At 46.3% G+C, this 16,779-nt stretch overlaps 1 long non-coding RNA gene across 1 annotated transcript in view; it reads left to right on the plus strand.

The window, feature by feature from the left end:
* Nucleotides 1-1,095: 1,095 nt before the first annotated feature.
* The window catches only part of LOC114233756 (uncharacterized), a 91,526-nt gene continuing 75,842 nt past the window's right edge, over nt 1,096-16,779 (plus strand). The window contains exon 1 of the long non-coding RNA XR_008556437.1: nt 1,096-1,188. This is a non-coding gene — a long non-coding RNA (uncharacterized LOC114233756). The remainder of the gene's footprint in view (nt 1,189-16,779) is intronic.

Genomic DNA, 16,779 nt, shown 5'->3' on the forward strand with positions numbered 1-16,779 from the left:
CACATTCCACGGGCCTCCTAAATCCTTTCCAGTTTGGGGAAAACAGCAGCAAACGGCCCTCACGAAAGCAGTTACTAATTGTGTGACCTCGGGCAAGTCACCCACCCTCTAGGGAGAGAAAATTCCTTTCTCAGCCAAAGGGAGATCATAATACTTGTTACCTGACACGCTTGCTGTGGGATTGGGAAAGATCTTGCGCGTGAAACATTTAGCGGAGTGCCTGGCCCAGCGTAAGTGCCCATTAAAATGGAGCTATTACTGTTATCAGGAGCTGAGACCCAAGACTGCTTTGAATATCCGCATTTTAGAGAAGAGTCCTGGGAAGGAAATTTCTGCTTCTCCCGCCCGGCGCTCACTTCAAGCAGCTTGTGTCCTGTTCAAAGCATCCGTGTGTTCACACATTGAGCAAATCCAGGCCGCTTGGATCTGCAGCAAGAAAAAGGGCTTTCTGCCTGACCCTCACCCTTCCCGAAGGCCGATTCTTTTTACAATTAAAAAAACACACACCAAAATATAGAAATGCATGCACACATGTTATTTATTTATTTTTGGCGAACGTTACATTGAGGTTTTGACCGAAACTCAGCCTGCGCACACTTGAAAAGCCTATAGGGTCGTTGGGCAGTGAATACAGGTCTCGGGATTTCCCCGCGGGGCTGCGGAGAGTACAGGCAGGAAGCCTGGGACCCAGCGCCTGACCAGAACTTCCTCGGGGGAGGCTGGAGCCCAGCGCGGGCATCCTGCCCAGAGCTCGCCAGAGCGCGCGGGCCGGCGCAGACCTGTGCTCCCGGGGGCGCCCTGCGGGGGGGGGGGGGTCCCTGGGCCCGACCCCTGTGTCCGCACCCAGCAGGCAGCCGGAGGGAGTTGGAGGCCTCCCCCAGGGAGACGCTGACACACTGCCAGGCTGGGACCTTCTATTCCGGCCCAGCCTCTCCCCACCCTCCCTCCCGCCCCCTCTCCCCCTCTGCCCCTCCCCCCACCTCGGTGCGCCCAGGAGGGAATTCAGAAGGGACTTTCCAGAGAGCGTTTGCGGGCAGGGTGTGGAAATGGAATAAAAGCGTATGCAAATAGGCCTTCGAGTGCCTTCCTCCGCCCCGTCGAGCTAGAGCCGGTCTCCAGAAGGATGCTCTCCCTCCAGACTCTAGACGGCTCTCCTTCCCTGGACGGCACCGCGGGCGGAGTGCGGTGGTAAAATCCAAAACCCGGGCAGGGAGCCACGCCGACGGGGTGGGCTGGATGGGCAGGAGGATGTAGCAGAACGAGGATGGGGAGGACTTGCTGCGGCATTGGGGAAGACAAAGTAAAATGAAATTTGAGCAGCTCGCTGTGCGCATGAGCTGGGAAAAATAATCACTGCCAGCTGATTTATGATGCACTTATCTGAGAGGCAGCAGGCTTTTGTACAGCGGATTATTGCAGAGCAAATGGCACATTAAAGATATAATCAAGATGTTTAAGGGGTCTGAGTGAGTTAGAGTTAAAGGAGGTGAGAGGCTTGTCATGGGCTAGCCATATAACAGTGTCAGGGAGTTGGAGATATTTTCAGTGCCTTAGTTGAGACCTGGCTCCATCTCCAAAAGGAAAATATTTCCAATCTTTTGTTATTTTCAGGGTGGGGCAGGGTGTGGCCAGGAAGTAGTGTAGAACATATACTGATGATAACATAATATGCTTTAAACCCTGGAGTTGTAGGCTGTGGCCTCTGTTTAGCAAGTCATAAACATTTTGCAGTGACGAGAATATGAAAATATTGCACAGGACATATGGTGTACTTTGGGGGCTAGGGGTTGGGGATTATGGCTGTTTATTGTGTTTCTATTCTTGATCTCATCCACTCTTGTCTTTAAATATATGAGTTTTGTTGGTTTCTTTTGAAAATAATCCCCACCCTCCCTTTTGTTTATTTTTACAAACCGAACTTGACTTGTATATCCATTGGGCAATCGCTTAGCTTTTCTTTTTTGAAGACTTAATTATTGTATTATTGCATGTTCTTGTCATTCGGGACCTTTGTGTTCTATATCCAATATTTCATTGGCCTGCGGGGGCGGGGGGGGGCGGGGGAGAGTGTTTCTAGTGGGTTTTGCCCCAAACCATTCCAATTGCAGCTCCTGACGTTTGTCCCCAGGTTGCTAACAATGGCTTTGAGAACAGAATGGGTTTCTCTTCAGGTGTTTGTTTTCAATAAAAATCTCCTTGCTGTCCTGATGCTTAGCACTCCCCAGAACAGATTAAACAACAGGACGTGAGCCCACAGAGGGAGAAGGTAGAAACCTTGACTTGGGGTTTGCTCGGAACAGTTTGCAGCAGCCTGGATCCTTAGCGTGGGGTGGGTGCCGAGTCTTCTCTTCAGGAGCCACCAGGCCCGGCATGGGAGGGGGCACTTGGTCATCTTCTTCTGTCTGAATTCCCATCACCCCACTTTCTCCATGGGCCCTGCGGACACTCAGGGTTCTCTTCTCAGTGTAATCTTAGGGCTAAATCTATAGCAAATATATGTTTTCTCTGACAGCAATTTATAGTCTTGGGTGTGGTCCCTACAAACTAGCCTTTAGGCCCTTTTTGAGTTCAAATGGTGATTTTTCTCTCTAGTTTTTCTATAATCTGGCAAAGTTTTCCTTATCTTGGTCTTGGCCTCAGTCTTAATAACAATAACAAGTCCTTTTTTTTTTTTTTTAACAATAACTAATGAAGTCTTTATATGATTTATAATTTGCAAAGCATTTTCATGGGCCATTTCATGTAGTTCTTTCATAAAATTTGTGAGGTTTTTAGAGACTGTACATTTGGCACATAATGGGAGCTTATTAAAAAGTTGTTGAATGAATGCATTGTACCCATTGTACAGCTAAGGAAATTGAGATTCAAAGAGGTCAAGCGACCTACCCAAAGCCACACTGCCCAGGAGGGACTCAAACTCAGGTCTTCTGACTTTCTCCACTCCAGATCGGCTCTGATGTAGTGTTTTACATGGCTTTGGTTATCCTTCTCAAGGAAAGTGTCTTTGATTCCAGAAAAAGAGATACTGGGAGAATGCAAACAGGTGGCTATGCTATCAGAGAGCATTGCCTACCCCTTTCTATGGATTTTTCTTAGGTTCCTTACTCTACAAGAAGGAATTATATTTATATTCTTAGGAATACATTTATATTCTTAGAACATGACTATTTGGATACATTCCTTATTGGAGATAGAAACGCAAGGTCATGCTGAAAAAAAAAAAACTATCCTAAATTTTTTAAAAAAATCTTCACCTGAGGATATTTTTCCATTGATTTTTAGAGAGAGGGAAAGACAGAGAGAAATATCGATATGAGAGAAACACATCAACTGGTTGCCTCCTGCATGTGCTCCGACCAGGGCCCAGGCCGGGAAAGAACCGACAGCTGAGGTATGTGCCCTTGACCAGAATCGAACCTGGGACCCTGGTCTTCAGGCCAATGTCTATCCACTGAGCCAAACTGGGTAGGACTTGAATTTTTAATATTCCTTGGAGGTTTGGCCATAAAACTACATACATCTCAAGGGAAGATAAATTCCAGAGTTTTGGGTGTGGTGCTGAAAATTTTTCTCTAGCTCTGTCTCTTGAGGTACCAGAGAGAGTCACACCGCGCCACCATTTTGGCAGGGGAGGGGTGGCTGGTGCGCAGGGACCAGCAGCTGCCTGGCCGGCAATAGCTGCTCCCAGCTGCTCCCATCGCTGGAGGAAATGTCACCCAGGTCAGCTCAGATATGAAAATAACAAGAGAAGAGCCCCTTGTTCTCCCGGCCGAGACTAAGCTCTAGGGCTATACCCAGGCACCAATAACAGCATTCCCTCTGCCTGCCAGAGACTTCCTTCAACCTTGTGACACCAGGAACAGCGGGGAGGAAGGAGGATTTCCCTCCTAAATCTAAAGCTAATTAGAGAGGGATGCCAGTGGGACTCGGCCCAAGGGCCTTTCCCTTTGACTTCTGTAATCGGAGAGTCAGAAAGTCGGAGCTTTGGCTGCGAGATTTCTCCAGAGGAAAGCTGCAAAAACAATTCTGATTATTTCCTTCCCTCTTCCAAAATGCAATCATCTCGCCTCCAAGGTGGTCTCAGACCTGCCAGTCTTGTTGAGAAAGGCCTTTCCCCAGTGAAGGTTATAAAGATCGTTTCTTACATTTACTTATGAAACTTCTGTAGTTTTACTTGTTATCACATTGTATGCAGTTAGTCCTTTCATTCACCTGAAGTTGTATTTTTTATATGGTGTGAGACAGATATTATAATTTTTGTTACTCAACAGATGCCAGTCTTTCCCTCTGCTATTTTTTAAAATGAGTTTTAAAAATATGTTTTTATTTTGTGTGTGTGTGTGTGTGTGTGTGTTTGTTTTTTTAGAGAGAGAGAGAGGAAGAGAGAGGGAGAGAGAGAGAAATATTGGTGGAGAGAGTAACATTGATTGGTTGCCTCTCGTATGTACCTCGACCAGGGATCCAGCCCACAACCCAGGCATGTGCCTTGACAGGGAATCGAACTGGCAACCCTTCGGTGCATGGGATGAAGGATGCTCAACCAACTGAGCCACACCGGCCAGGGCCAGGCTGGCTTTAGACTTATAGCAGAGTTGCACAGACAGTGCAGAGGGATGCTATATTCCCCTCTCAGCTGCTTTATGATTTGAAAGGATAACTTTGCAGGGCCCTACATTCCCACTTATACACAGATGTCTCTCTGGAATCACACTTTTCTTCTATCCATGGATTTGCTATTGTTGCCCCACTGTCACCTGTTTAATTAATTTTATTTCTAGAGAGTTCACAGTTTCTGATTGGGAACCTGAGGCCTCACAGGGCTTTTCAGAGTTCCCATCCTGACTTCAGGCAAGTAAAACATTATTAATCTTGTTTACGGGTATTGCTGCTGCTGAGGTGACTGGCCAAGAAGGGGCACAAGTATTTCTCTGGTTCATAGGGACGGAGGTCAGCATTGGTGACCTGCCTCATACAGAATGCCTATTCTCTGAGCACAAGCTTTGGACACAATGGCAAGGACGAGGCTCTGGAGTAGGCTTTCTCTTCCCAGTGCTACTGACCCTTTGGGACTGATTAATTCTTTGCTGTGGGACTGCCCTGTGCCGTTATAAGATGTTTAGTAGCATCCCTGGCCTCTACCCCCTAGATGCCATTAGCACTCCTGACAACTCATGACAATCAAAATGATCTGCAAACATTGCAAATATCTACTGAGGGTCAACCCCCATCCCCAATGAGAACCTCCCCTCCAACCCCCGAGCTGAAGTCAAGCTACCTAAACTTGTCCCTGGCTCCACTGTTTAGTAGCTGTGTACCTCCTTTTCCTCCTGTATAAAATGCAAATAAGGGTGCCTGTCTCCTAGGATGGTCCTGCTAAAGAACAAAATTCAACTGAGTATACTTAAAGATGTAATTGGCTTTATTAAGTGATTCGTGAATCGGACAGCATCCCATCTAGCAAGGAGAAGTGTGCTCCAAGGGGTTGTACCAAATGTAGGAGGAAGGGTGGGCGGGGGAATTATTAGCAAAAAAAGGGAAAGGTTTATTTTTAGTCCAGGTCATCATCTTTTGGAGGGAAGGGAATGGCAGGGGTTTTATCTAGCACGTTCCCTCACTAGTATGGATCAGGAAGATTCTGGACTGATTGCTTTAACATTCTACTCTAAGGAAAGGCTAAAACTGTAATTAGGTTAGTTATTAAGTATTGGCTTGGTGAGGTGGCTTGGCAAAAGTGACTCCATTTTGGCCTGTTGTTTTTTATTTTATTTTGTTAAATATGCTTTTATTGACTTCAGAGAGAGGAAGGGAGAGGGACAGGTAGAAACATCGATGAGAGAGAATCATTGATTGGCTGCCTCCTGCATACCCCCTACTGGGGCTCGAGCCCACAACCTGGGCGTGTGCCCTGACTGGGAATTGAACCGTGACCTCCTGGTTCATGGGTGGACACTAACAGCCACTGAGCCACACTGGCTGAGCTGCTGTCATTTATTGTTTCTTTCTTTCTTTTTTTTTTTTTAACAGTCCTGAAGACCAAATGAGCAAATACACACACACGGAGCACTCAGAATAGACCCTGGTAGGACAGACGCAGCTCAATGTTAGCTATTACTATTATTTAAAACATTCTTTAATTTGATATCACTCCTAATAAACACACAGACCTCCCATTTTTCTGCTACCTCCATGTCTTCCCCAGCATGGGAACAAATGTGTGTCAATCTTAACAATATTCGCCAAAGAATTACATGTTCATGAAATGGAACTCTATATCCGGGGCTCCAAAAAGTTAATTAATCGGTTCCCACGATAAGCTCATCCAGGCTGTGTGTGAATTTTATTTGCGGCTACAGAAGAGCAATTCCACCTAGTTAACAGGCCTTTAAGTGACAGTCCAGCTCCGTGGAGCCACAGAAAGGCCCAGACATGATTTTCACAGCAAGATGGTAGCGGCAGGGGGAAGATGGAAACCCAGGGTAAGGAGAGACTGAGCATTTGCTCGATTCATTCAGTCGTTGGCTTTGGGAACGCTGTGTTCATTTGCTGTGGACACAAACCATGGTCTTGCAGTTCAGAGGGGGTAGATGGAAGATTTGTCTCCCAACAATTCATGTTACTTAGTCGCCCAGAAAAATTTTCCCGCTTTTGTAGCAGCAGCTTTTGCAAAGCCAGTGTTTGCTATTAAGCTTGTCCAAGAGCCTCTCTGGTGCAGATGATGGTTTTTAATAAGATTATTGCATATCCAAAGAGCTCGCTTCCTCCATTGAAACCAGGACTTGGTTTGAAGAAGAGCGAGCAGTGCCCTGGCCTGAGCTGGAGGAGCTGGAGGCCAGGCGGGGCTCCTTGGTTTGATGGCCTTGGCGAGGCTTGGGTGTGGTTAATTCACTTAGCCCCGTGGTCGGCAAACTGCGGCTCGTGAGCCACATGCGGCTCTTTGGCCCCTTGGGTGTGGCTTTTCCACAAAATACCACGGCTTGGGCGAGTCTATTTTGAAGAAGTGGCGTTAGAAGAAGTTTAAGTTTAAAAAATTTGGCTCTCAAAAGAAATTTCAATCGTTGTACTGTTGATATTTGGCTCTGTTGACTAATGAGTTTGCTGATCACTGACTTAGCCGGTGCAGTTAGGTGATTGTGAGCCTGGGTTCAGGTTGAAATCTCAGTTCTCTAACTTGCTGGCCCTGTGGCCTTGGGCAAATCACTTACCCTTTCTCATCTATAAAATCATGTTGCTGATAGTACCTACTTCATAGCTTTGGTGTGAAATTTAAGTGAGATAATTCATTTAGCCCAGTGGCTGGCACCTAGTAAGTACTTAGTACATCTTAGCTATCATGATCACTGTTATAATTATTGTTGACTTGAGTGTCCTCCATGAGAGGGGCATTGTGCTAGAGGTGTGGTGGGGGGAGACGTTCAGGTCAAATATGACACTCTGTGCCTCCAAAGGGAAATTAGAGTGTTTTGACAGGTGAGCACTGAAGGCTGTGGAAGTGGGAGGAGTCAGAGAAGTCCCCAGAGACTGGTAGCTTAGTGACCCCAAAAGGCATGGACCCTAGACACAAGCAGAGCCTATGCACAGAGGGAGAGACAGTCAAGGCCGTGGACACAGGCCTGTGGAGCTTAGAATTTGTTTTCCCAAATAGGAAGCCATTACCAAGTTTGAAGTGAATGAACTGGAAGACAGAGAGGAAAGTAGGACCCACCTCTGCCGAGTGAATCCAGCTGTCACAGATGTTGCAGACTTTAAGCGTGTTTTGTATTAGGCTCTGTCTGCTTGTTGGCCAACTGAGCCCCAGAGCCAGAGATGCCTGGCTGCAATCTTTTGTTTGGTGAGTTGTGTTTGATTAAGTCTCTCTCTCTCTTGTAAGACCCACTCATGGTTGCAAGGGGATTTTGTTTTACAAAAAGGGCCAGTGAAGTTCAACACCAAGATAGCCCTGTAGTTTCTTACTGGCAAAGATTTGTTGACCCCGTGTCTTTAATGTTGCCATGTCTGCTCCAGCCTTCCTCCTAAGGCAGAGATATAAATGAGAAAATTATTTAAAAGTTAAAAAAAATGAAGTGCTATGTAAGGGACTTAAAAACATTTTTTTTTTTATAGCAAGCATCTAAAACAATTTGGGTGTATTTCCTTTACACCTTCGGAGAGTAAACTGGAAGACCAGGACTAATTTAGCTTTGAAAGGATTTTAGATTTGCTAATTTCAACTAAATTAGTAACTTTCCTAAAGGCCCCGCATACTAGAAACCCACTCTTTTATTCTAACTCCATATAGCAAGAGCAAAGTGCCACAGTAGTACTTTCTTTTGGCAAAAATCGTATTTATAATAACTTTTGGGTTGGTTTTTATTTCCTCCTCAAATGGTGGGAAAAATAAAAGAGAAGGGATGAACCTTTGGAAATAGAAATGAATAGCTTCTTTATCATAATGCACCAAGACCAAATCAGGTGTGCGATTTCTTTTCAAAGGACCAATTTTACATTTCCCCAACAGAGTTACACAATAGTATTCTGTCTTGAAAGAGAATCCAGCTTTTTATTGATTTAATACAGCGTGAGTTCCCCTAGGCTCTGTACTGGGGAGATGCTAATAACGGATACAACAGCAGTGTTGATAAATGTAAATGGTCAATGGGTAAAAGGCCTTCATATGGTTCTTTTGTTTGCATGGTTTCTGACTACAAATCTCATGAAGCTGACAAAATGGTTCATAGCACTGAGTTTGTCCTGGTAAATAGGAAGCGCTTGCTTTGCTGAGTTGCTCTGTCCTGTTCTCCATTCCCGCTGAGAAATGGTTTTGGCTGTGCAGCTTGAGTTCATTTGGACCTGGCTGTTTCAGCTGCACAGCAGCGAACCACTCATTGGCAATGCAGACTGAGGAACCTGGGATGGGAGGGTCTGGGTAACCATGTACAGGTGGGGATTAGGTGCAGGGAGCAGACCATTCAGATCCTCGTGGCCTCTGATGTCCCCTGTCCATACCCTTGTAGTTCAGAGAACTCATAAGGACCTTATCTGGAAGTGATGGTAGTCTTTAGAACCAGACATGTCATCGGGCAGAGAGTGGGAGAGTGAATGTCTGAATCAGAGATGGAAGAGGATCTTTCAGAGGGCAGAAGGAAGGAGTGATTAATTATAAGAAGAGCATAGAATTAGTTATCACAAAATAACTACTTAAGAAACATTTCCTAATCATCTACCATGTGCAATGCACCGCTGTTATGGGGAGCGGGTAAAGAGGTTGAAAATATAGCTGCTTTGAGAATTTCACAGTCTCACATGACTTGAACTGATGGACTCAAGACCCTAAAGGATTGACTGTTAGGTTGTGTGACCAGATGATGGATACTTGGGACTATTTCTTACCCTCCTCCCAACTGTTCACCACCCCCAGCCAGAATATTCAAAAAATGCCATGGGGATCACATCCCTTTCCTGCTCCTTCTGTTTTCTGTTAAGGTCAACTCCAAATTTCTAGCAAGACTGATGCGAACTGGCTTGTGGCTGCCTGGGCCTCCCTCACCTCTGTGCCATCCCTGGTCTTGTCATGGGCCTTGCCAGCCCCTACTTGTGTGGCCAGTCACATCCTATTTCAGAGTGTCTGAACGTTCTGTCACCTTGCCCAGACTCCCTTTTGCCGGCTCCTCACCAGACCACAGTCTATTTATCCTTCAGGCTTTCTCCTGAAATGTATCCTCTTCCTAACCACCAGTGCTTCCCAGGGTCCTGTGCTCTTTCTTTGGTGGCACTTCTCACTCTCGAGCGCGCTTGTTTTGTGTGATTCTCAATGAGAACTCTGTCTCTCCTGTTGCTTGGTGATCTCCATGAAGATGACAGTAAGGGCCAAGGTCGTCTTATTCCCTGCTGTATCCCCGGCATCTGTCCCAGGCCTGACTCATGCTCTGTGAATGAGGGATGGCTGGTGAATGGATGAATGAATGGATGTGGAAAGAGAGATTCCACTGGGTCAATGCAGTTGACCCTTCAAAGCATCTCCTCCTACTAGGGCACTTGGTATGTGGCAGTAATCATCCTGTTTGTCTACCCTCACATTCCGGTAAGCTTCTAGAGGGCAGGGGTTGGATCATAATAATCTTTTCATCTCCCGAGTTGGGCAGCCATAGAAACTCCATACAGGTCTGTGGGATGAAGAATGAATTGTGCAAGAATGGAGGGGCTTACCTGGATTTTAAAGCATGCTTGGGGATGAGGGTGAAGGAAAAGCAAATTTAAGTATTCAAAACCGCAGTTAAGAGTTGGGATGCAAAACAAGATTAGGGTTAAAAAAATAAAAGAAAAGAAAAGCTGAGAACCTGAATTAGAAAAATACCCACTAGTCACCAGACACAGCTTGACAGGATGTACTCACACTACAGATGGGAGGGCTGGGCCGGGGAGGGCGCTTGGAATTTCCCCAGCTGAACTTAGTGTCTTGAATGATGTCTGTCTTTCAGCGTGCTGTTCACCTCAGGAGTGTTGTGCACTCAACAAACATTTATCAAGCACTATTCCATAAATTTCCAATGTTGAGAATGATCATTAAAGGGCACAGAAACTGATTCTTGGTGGTGAAAAAAAAAATCTTATTCTAAAAAAATTTTTTTTATTGATTTCAGAGAGGATGCAAGAGGGAGAGAGAGATAGAAACATCAATGATGAGAATCATCAATCATCTGCCTCCTTCACGCCCCCTACTGGGGATTGAGCCTGCAACCTGGGCATGTGCCTCACCAGGAATCGAACAGTGACCTCCTGGTTCATAGGTTGATGCTCAACCACTGAGTCACGCCGGCTGGCCAAAAAAATCTTACTCTTTTTGTGTAAAGCACAGATATACATCTAACACATAAATAGGTGCATATATACCTATGGTATAACATTTCATAGTGGATGTGATTAGGGAAATGAGCGGGCTCTTTCAGGGAATGATAATGAAAAAAAAGAGAACCAACCTACTCTATGTCAGGCACTGTTCTGGTCAAAGTGCCCAGCCCCATGGAGCTTTCAATTTCTGTGAGGCAGATGGGCAATAAATACCTAAGTAACCACAAGTGTCAAAGAATAAGAAATTTACCAAGAAAGGGGACAGAGTGCATGGGGTCAAGTGTGGGGATATCTGTGATTCTTTTAGGGAGGGGTCAGGGGACACTCGAGAAGCCTCTGGAAGAAGTGAGGGGTGAATATTGCGGGGATGGGGGACTGAGACCTCAAGGAGACCACTTGGGCAGGATGAGTGAGGGAAGGACGGTAGGAAATGAGCCTGCAGACAGGACAGGGGCCAGATTGCATGGGCCTTGTAGGCCATGTAAGGGGGTTGGATTTTGCTCTGGGTGTGATGGAAGCTGTTGGGGAGTGATACGATCTCATTGACCTTTGTATTAGATCCCTCTGGCTGCTGTTTGGAGGGTGGACTGTAGAGGCGGGAGTGGAATCAGGGAACCAGCAAGGAGGGGTCTAAGTGGGAAGTGATGGTGGCTTGGGGGAGGGTGAGAGGTTAGGCTCCTGTGTTTGGTGAAGGTGGAGCTCTCAGGACTTGCAGAGGGGATTGGATGCAGGCTGTGAAAGGAGTCACTTATGCCCAGGTTTTAGTCTGGACCAATGGGTTGCATTAATTGAGACCTTGAGATGAAGTTGACAGTGGGAGGAACCTGCCTTCCCAGGGACCAATCCTAGAGTGACATTTTCCTCCTACCAGTTGCTGGCCCCTGTCATTGACACTAGGTTTAGCATACATTGATTTTATATTAGAGGCCCGGTGCACAAATTCATGCACAGGTGGGATCCCGTGGCCCAGCCAGTGATCAGGGCTGTCTTACTTAGTCCTGATCTCGATTGGAGCCAATTGGGGCCACCTGGCCTGGGGGAGGGACTGAGGGAGGTTGGCTGGCCACAGGAGGTTGGCTGTGGGAGTGCACTGACCACCAGGGGGCAGCTCCTGTGGTAAGCATCTGCCCCCTGGTGATCAGTGCGCATCATAGTGACCAGTTGTAATGGTTGCTTAGGCTTTTATATATATAGATTGCATTCTACCATTACCGTATTTTCTGGCATATAAGATGACTTTTTAACCCAGGAAAATCTTATACACCCAGTCATCTTATATGCCGGAAAATACGGTAATTGTTTTTTTTTTTTTTTGCTATACTGATGGATGAGAGATGATAGTACCGTATTTTCCGGCATATAAGATGACTGGGCGTATAAGATTTTCCTGGGTTAAAAAGTCGTCTTGTACGCCGGAAAATACGGTACTTATTTTTCCACTGTATCTGGTCTTTAAATACATTTAGGAAATAAACTTTTTTTTTTTTTTTTTTAACTTCTCCAAGAGACAGGCAATGAAGCAGAATGGTCAAAATTGTTAGTTGTGTGTGCTAGGGTGAGTGTTTTATTTATTTATTTTTTTTAGGGTGAGTGTTTTAACTGCTAACTTCTCCCCTTCCCTTAGTCTTCATTCTCTCCATTCTCCTTTTTCTCCTCGCCCTCTTCCTCTTTCTTTCCCCCCTTCTCCTCCTCCTTAACCTAAGTAATTAAAATTTCATTTTTTGGTCAAATGGAGAAGACAGAAGTATCTTCTTCCTGTGGCTCTGTGAGAGCGAAGTGAGTTTGGCATGTAAAGTGCCTCGTGTGGGTCTGGCAGGCTGTTGGCACTTGGTGGTCTTCATGTTGTGTGGCTCCCCTTGCTCGGGGCTACACTTAGTGGATGCGTCACTTCTTGTCTAGGACTCTCAGTGGAAAGACTCAGAATTTTTATGAGTTGGGACTAGGTTAGTGCTCCCTTCCCTGTGTTGAACCAGAAAGTATCCAAATTGATGATGGAAATCAGCAACAACCTGAAAAATGAATTATGATGCCCCAGCACGCACCTGGACCAGAAATTGGGTCACCTGTCACCTTTTACTGACTTGACTAATTTGACCTTGGACCTCAATTATAACTCAAGGTCAAGCAATGCTTTCTCAAGCATTAATTCTCTTTGCTGCTTCTAATACCCGATTGGACGGAGAGGTCTCTGATGTACAGAGAGATTATGTGACCTGCCTAGTGCTCATAGCTGGTATGAGGCAAGCTGGGACTAGAACCCAGTTTAACTTCTAGCTTCTTGCTTTTATTATCTCATCATGCTGGCACCCAGAACTTAGTCCCAAGAGGCCAGGAAATGATGTCATGTAGCAGGTGTCCATGTGCCCAGGGTTAAACTTTGGGGTTCCATTACTGTAGAAGGAGGAACAGACAGATGTTGGGTGAACAATTAGCAGTGTCTACCATGGATGGCCTCTCTGAGGAAGTGACATTGAAAGTGAGAACCTAAGGATGAGTAAGTGATAAAGAGAGGGAAGAGTTTTCCAGGCCGGAGGATAGCATGTGCAAGGGCCACAAGGTGGGAAAGACCAGCTCTGATGTTTAATGATGTTTCACGAGGCACATGCCTACCATGCACATACCTCCAGGCGCTCAGGACTAGACCTGGTGCTGGGAGGCAGCTGCTCTGGGCTCACCTGGCTTTTCTCTTGTATCTTGCAGGGCTGGGCCGGGCCTGGACTGCAAGGAAGGGGGGCTTTGTGCTGACTCTGGAAGGCCTCTGTGTATCCTCAGCTTTGAGAACTGAATTCCATGGGTTGTGTCAGTGTCAGACCTGTGAAGTTCAGTTCTTCAGCTGGGATAGCTCTGTCATCGTGGACCCGAGGGACACTGGAGAGAGAGCAGCGGAAGAACGTGGAAGACTGGAGACGGAAGGGCCAGGTCTCGGCTCTGAAGGAACAGGGAGGGTGGGTTCCTGGGAAAAGCACTCATTTAGTTTCGAGAAGACTTGAATTCTACGCTGAGCAGGCTTCCAACTAGCTAAACAAATGCTCCTGGCGAGTCATTCTTACTGTTGCTGCTGTTCCAACTAGTTTACATTTATTGAGTCGTTACAACGAGCCAGGTACTGTACTAACTGCTTTCCACGCTGTTGCAGGAGACTCTAGGGGAAAATGACGGCGATGAAGCGGAGACACCCAGCACTGCCATGCAGTGATTTCCCCCCCCTTCATGGGATTAGACAGGATTCATGGAATGTGACAAGTGTTCTTTAGTATAAATTGCTGAGGTTACTAGTCCCTTTTTAAGATGAGAAACATAGGTACATCCCTGTTATGGTCCCCCTCTCCCTTTATTTGAATCTTAACTTTCTTGCCTTCTATAGTACACTAGGGCTATTTCCTGTCTGTATATTCCTAACAAGGCGAAAAGATTGTCACTAGCCTTTACCCCAGTTTCCTCCAGGGTTGTGACGGCCCCTCCATTTGCTGGCACGGTCAGCTGTGTGCTGTGGGTCAGGCCCTTCTGTTGTCCTCTGTCACCGCGTCAGCTGGGGCTTGCTGTGACGATGACGATTTCCACCTCTATAGGGCTGGGGGCTGTGTATGTGCTCTCCGGACTCCATACTGGCTTTAGATTGGATGGGGAACTCATCTTTGATTCTGCACTCTCTCTCGGTGTCCTGAAATGCCCATCTCATTATAGTCTACAGAATGGAGGTGTGGCCTGCCCCAGAGACCCTCCAGCATGCGGATTCTCACTCTGCCTTCTCAGTGACACGTTTATTGAGTGGGTACTATGTGCCAGGTGCGGTGCTCAGGGTATTTTGTGCATGATCACAGTGAATCCCACATCAAGCCTCGCCTGGGAAATGAGGATGGATGAGGATGTCCTGTAAAACAGTGTACCTACATTCTACTGATGCAAAGGGGTGCTTGGTGCTTCTGAGAGCCCCCAGCATGGGTGTGGGATGTGGGTGTGCTCTCTGGGCTGTGCTGATCACATCACCACCCCCACCCCTCTCACTCTGCCCACTTCCACCCCTTGCTTACTACACCCTTAGCCAGTGACTCATTCTAGAACCAGAACACCGGTGAAACTCAACCGAGACCGGAGATTAGTGCCATTGGTCCTAGGCCACTAGGGAAAGTTCAGAGTTTACACCAGAGGCTTCAACACTCTGTGTTTGGGACCGTCTCTGCTCTGAACACTGACTTAGACCCAGAACTCTGACTTGCTCCAAAAGACTCGTTCTTATTGCAGGCGAACTCTTCCTGAAGCAAGCCTGATAACTGAAATGTGGGATGTACACATGTACACACACACACACACACACACACACACACACACACACACACTAACTCTGTGGATCTGTGGGGAGTCAGCAAAAATTCACAACATAAAAGTAAACTTCATTTCCTAGGAGGATTTGTGCTAAGATTCCACTAAGTAATACATTTTCCGAGGATTTTTGAGGTTGTATTAGCTTTATCTAAACTTATTTTATACAAGTGGAAAAAACAGGATACAAACTAGTTTGGATTTTACGTACAATTTATGTAAATTTATAACAGTATGTAGGATTATGTGCATTGAAAGATGTACATCAATTTATTAATGGGGTTTGTCTCCAGGGCAGTGAAAATTGAGATGCCTTTTCCTTTCTTTGTATATAATAGAAAGGTTGAGAACCACTGGGTTAGAGCGTCAGCCCATGCACCAAAGGGTTATGGCAACCAATCGATGTGTCTCACGTCGATAGTTCTCATTCTCTCTCTCTCTCTCTCTCTCTCTCTCTCTCTCTCTCTCTCTCTCCACTTTCTTCTTTCTCTCTCCCTAATCCCCATCCAATCTCTCAGAACCCCTTACTCCCCTCAGCAGAATCCCACTCATGAATCATTGTGTTTTACACGACCACTGCCAGCTGCAGACATGGCTGGGAAATGTTTCCAACCTCTGCAGTGTTAGCTGACTAGCAGAGAGGGATTTAGGAATGACTTGGGTCAGCCAACCGATGCTTGCCAAGGTCAAGTGTTGGTCTTAATTTGACCCAGCCAACCTGTTTCACACGGGGGCTAATACCCATCAGCTGGGAATTGCTGTTTCTCACATCTCTGGCTGAGACGAGAAGTGGCCCGGAGCCTGTCAAACCTCATCTCTCACGGAATATAACACCATCTAACACATGCTAACATTTTTCATCAATATTAGTGTCACCACAAAGTGCTATTGAAATAGAAGTGGTTTCATACATTATTTATCTGCGATGTGTCCACCGGGCCATTCTTCTGCTGGAGAGCACTTCCTTGGCATTTATAAACTGAGTGACAAATCTGCAGCTCCCTGGCTCCGTACCCCTAGGCCAGTGATGGCGAACCTATGACATGCGTGTCAGCACTGACATGCGTAGCCATTTCTGATGACACGCGGCTGCATGCCAAGGATGAAACATTTGCTGCTCCTGAGGATGAAACATTTGCGACTAGAGTCTTGGAGTTAGTTTTTTCCTCAAAGTGACACACTACCCGAGTTATGCTCAGTTTTTTGGCGAAGTTTGACACACCAAGCTCAAAAGGTTGCCCATCACTGCCCTAGGCTGTGGCAGAGGGAGGGTCGGGTTGGTGAGCTGTTTGGGCTGAAATGAGTTGCTGTATCTCCTCTTGGCCCTGAGCACATTCATGACGTTCCTGGTTGCAGGTGAGCGGAGCTAGGGGCTGAGCAGTGGACATTCTGAAAATGATGGCTGTACCCCACTCCATGAAAATCTTCCATTCAGTAGTAGGGGCCCCAAATGATCCATAATTTATTAGCACCTTTCAATTGTGGTTACCTCCAGAGAAGAAATCTAATGTATCGATTCATAGGACTATTTTGTTCAGGAATGGGACTAGGGTGGGCTGAGGGGGAGACCTAGGATGCAAAATGCGAGGAGTTGTTCAATCTCATGGTCGTGAAGCTCTTGCATGGTCCTATTTT

This window comes from Eptesicus fuscus, chromosome 6 (genome assembly GCF_027574615.1).
Source record: "Eptesicus fuscus isolate TK198812 chromosome 6, DD_ASM_mEF_20220401, whole genome shotgun sequence".
Taxonomy (NCBI): Eukaryota; Metazoa; Chordata; class Mammalia; order Chiroptera; family Vespertilionidae; genus Eptesicus; species Eptesicus fuscus.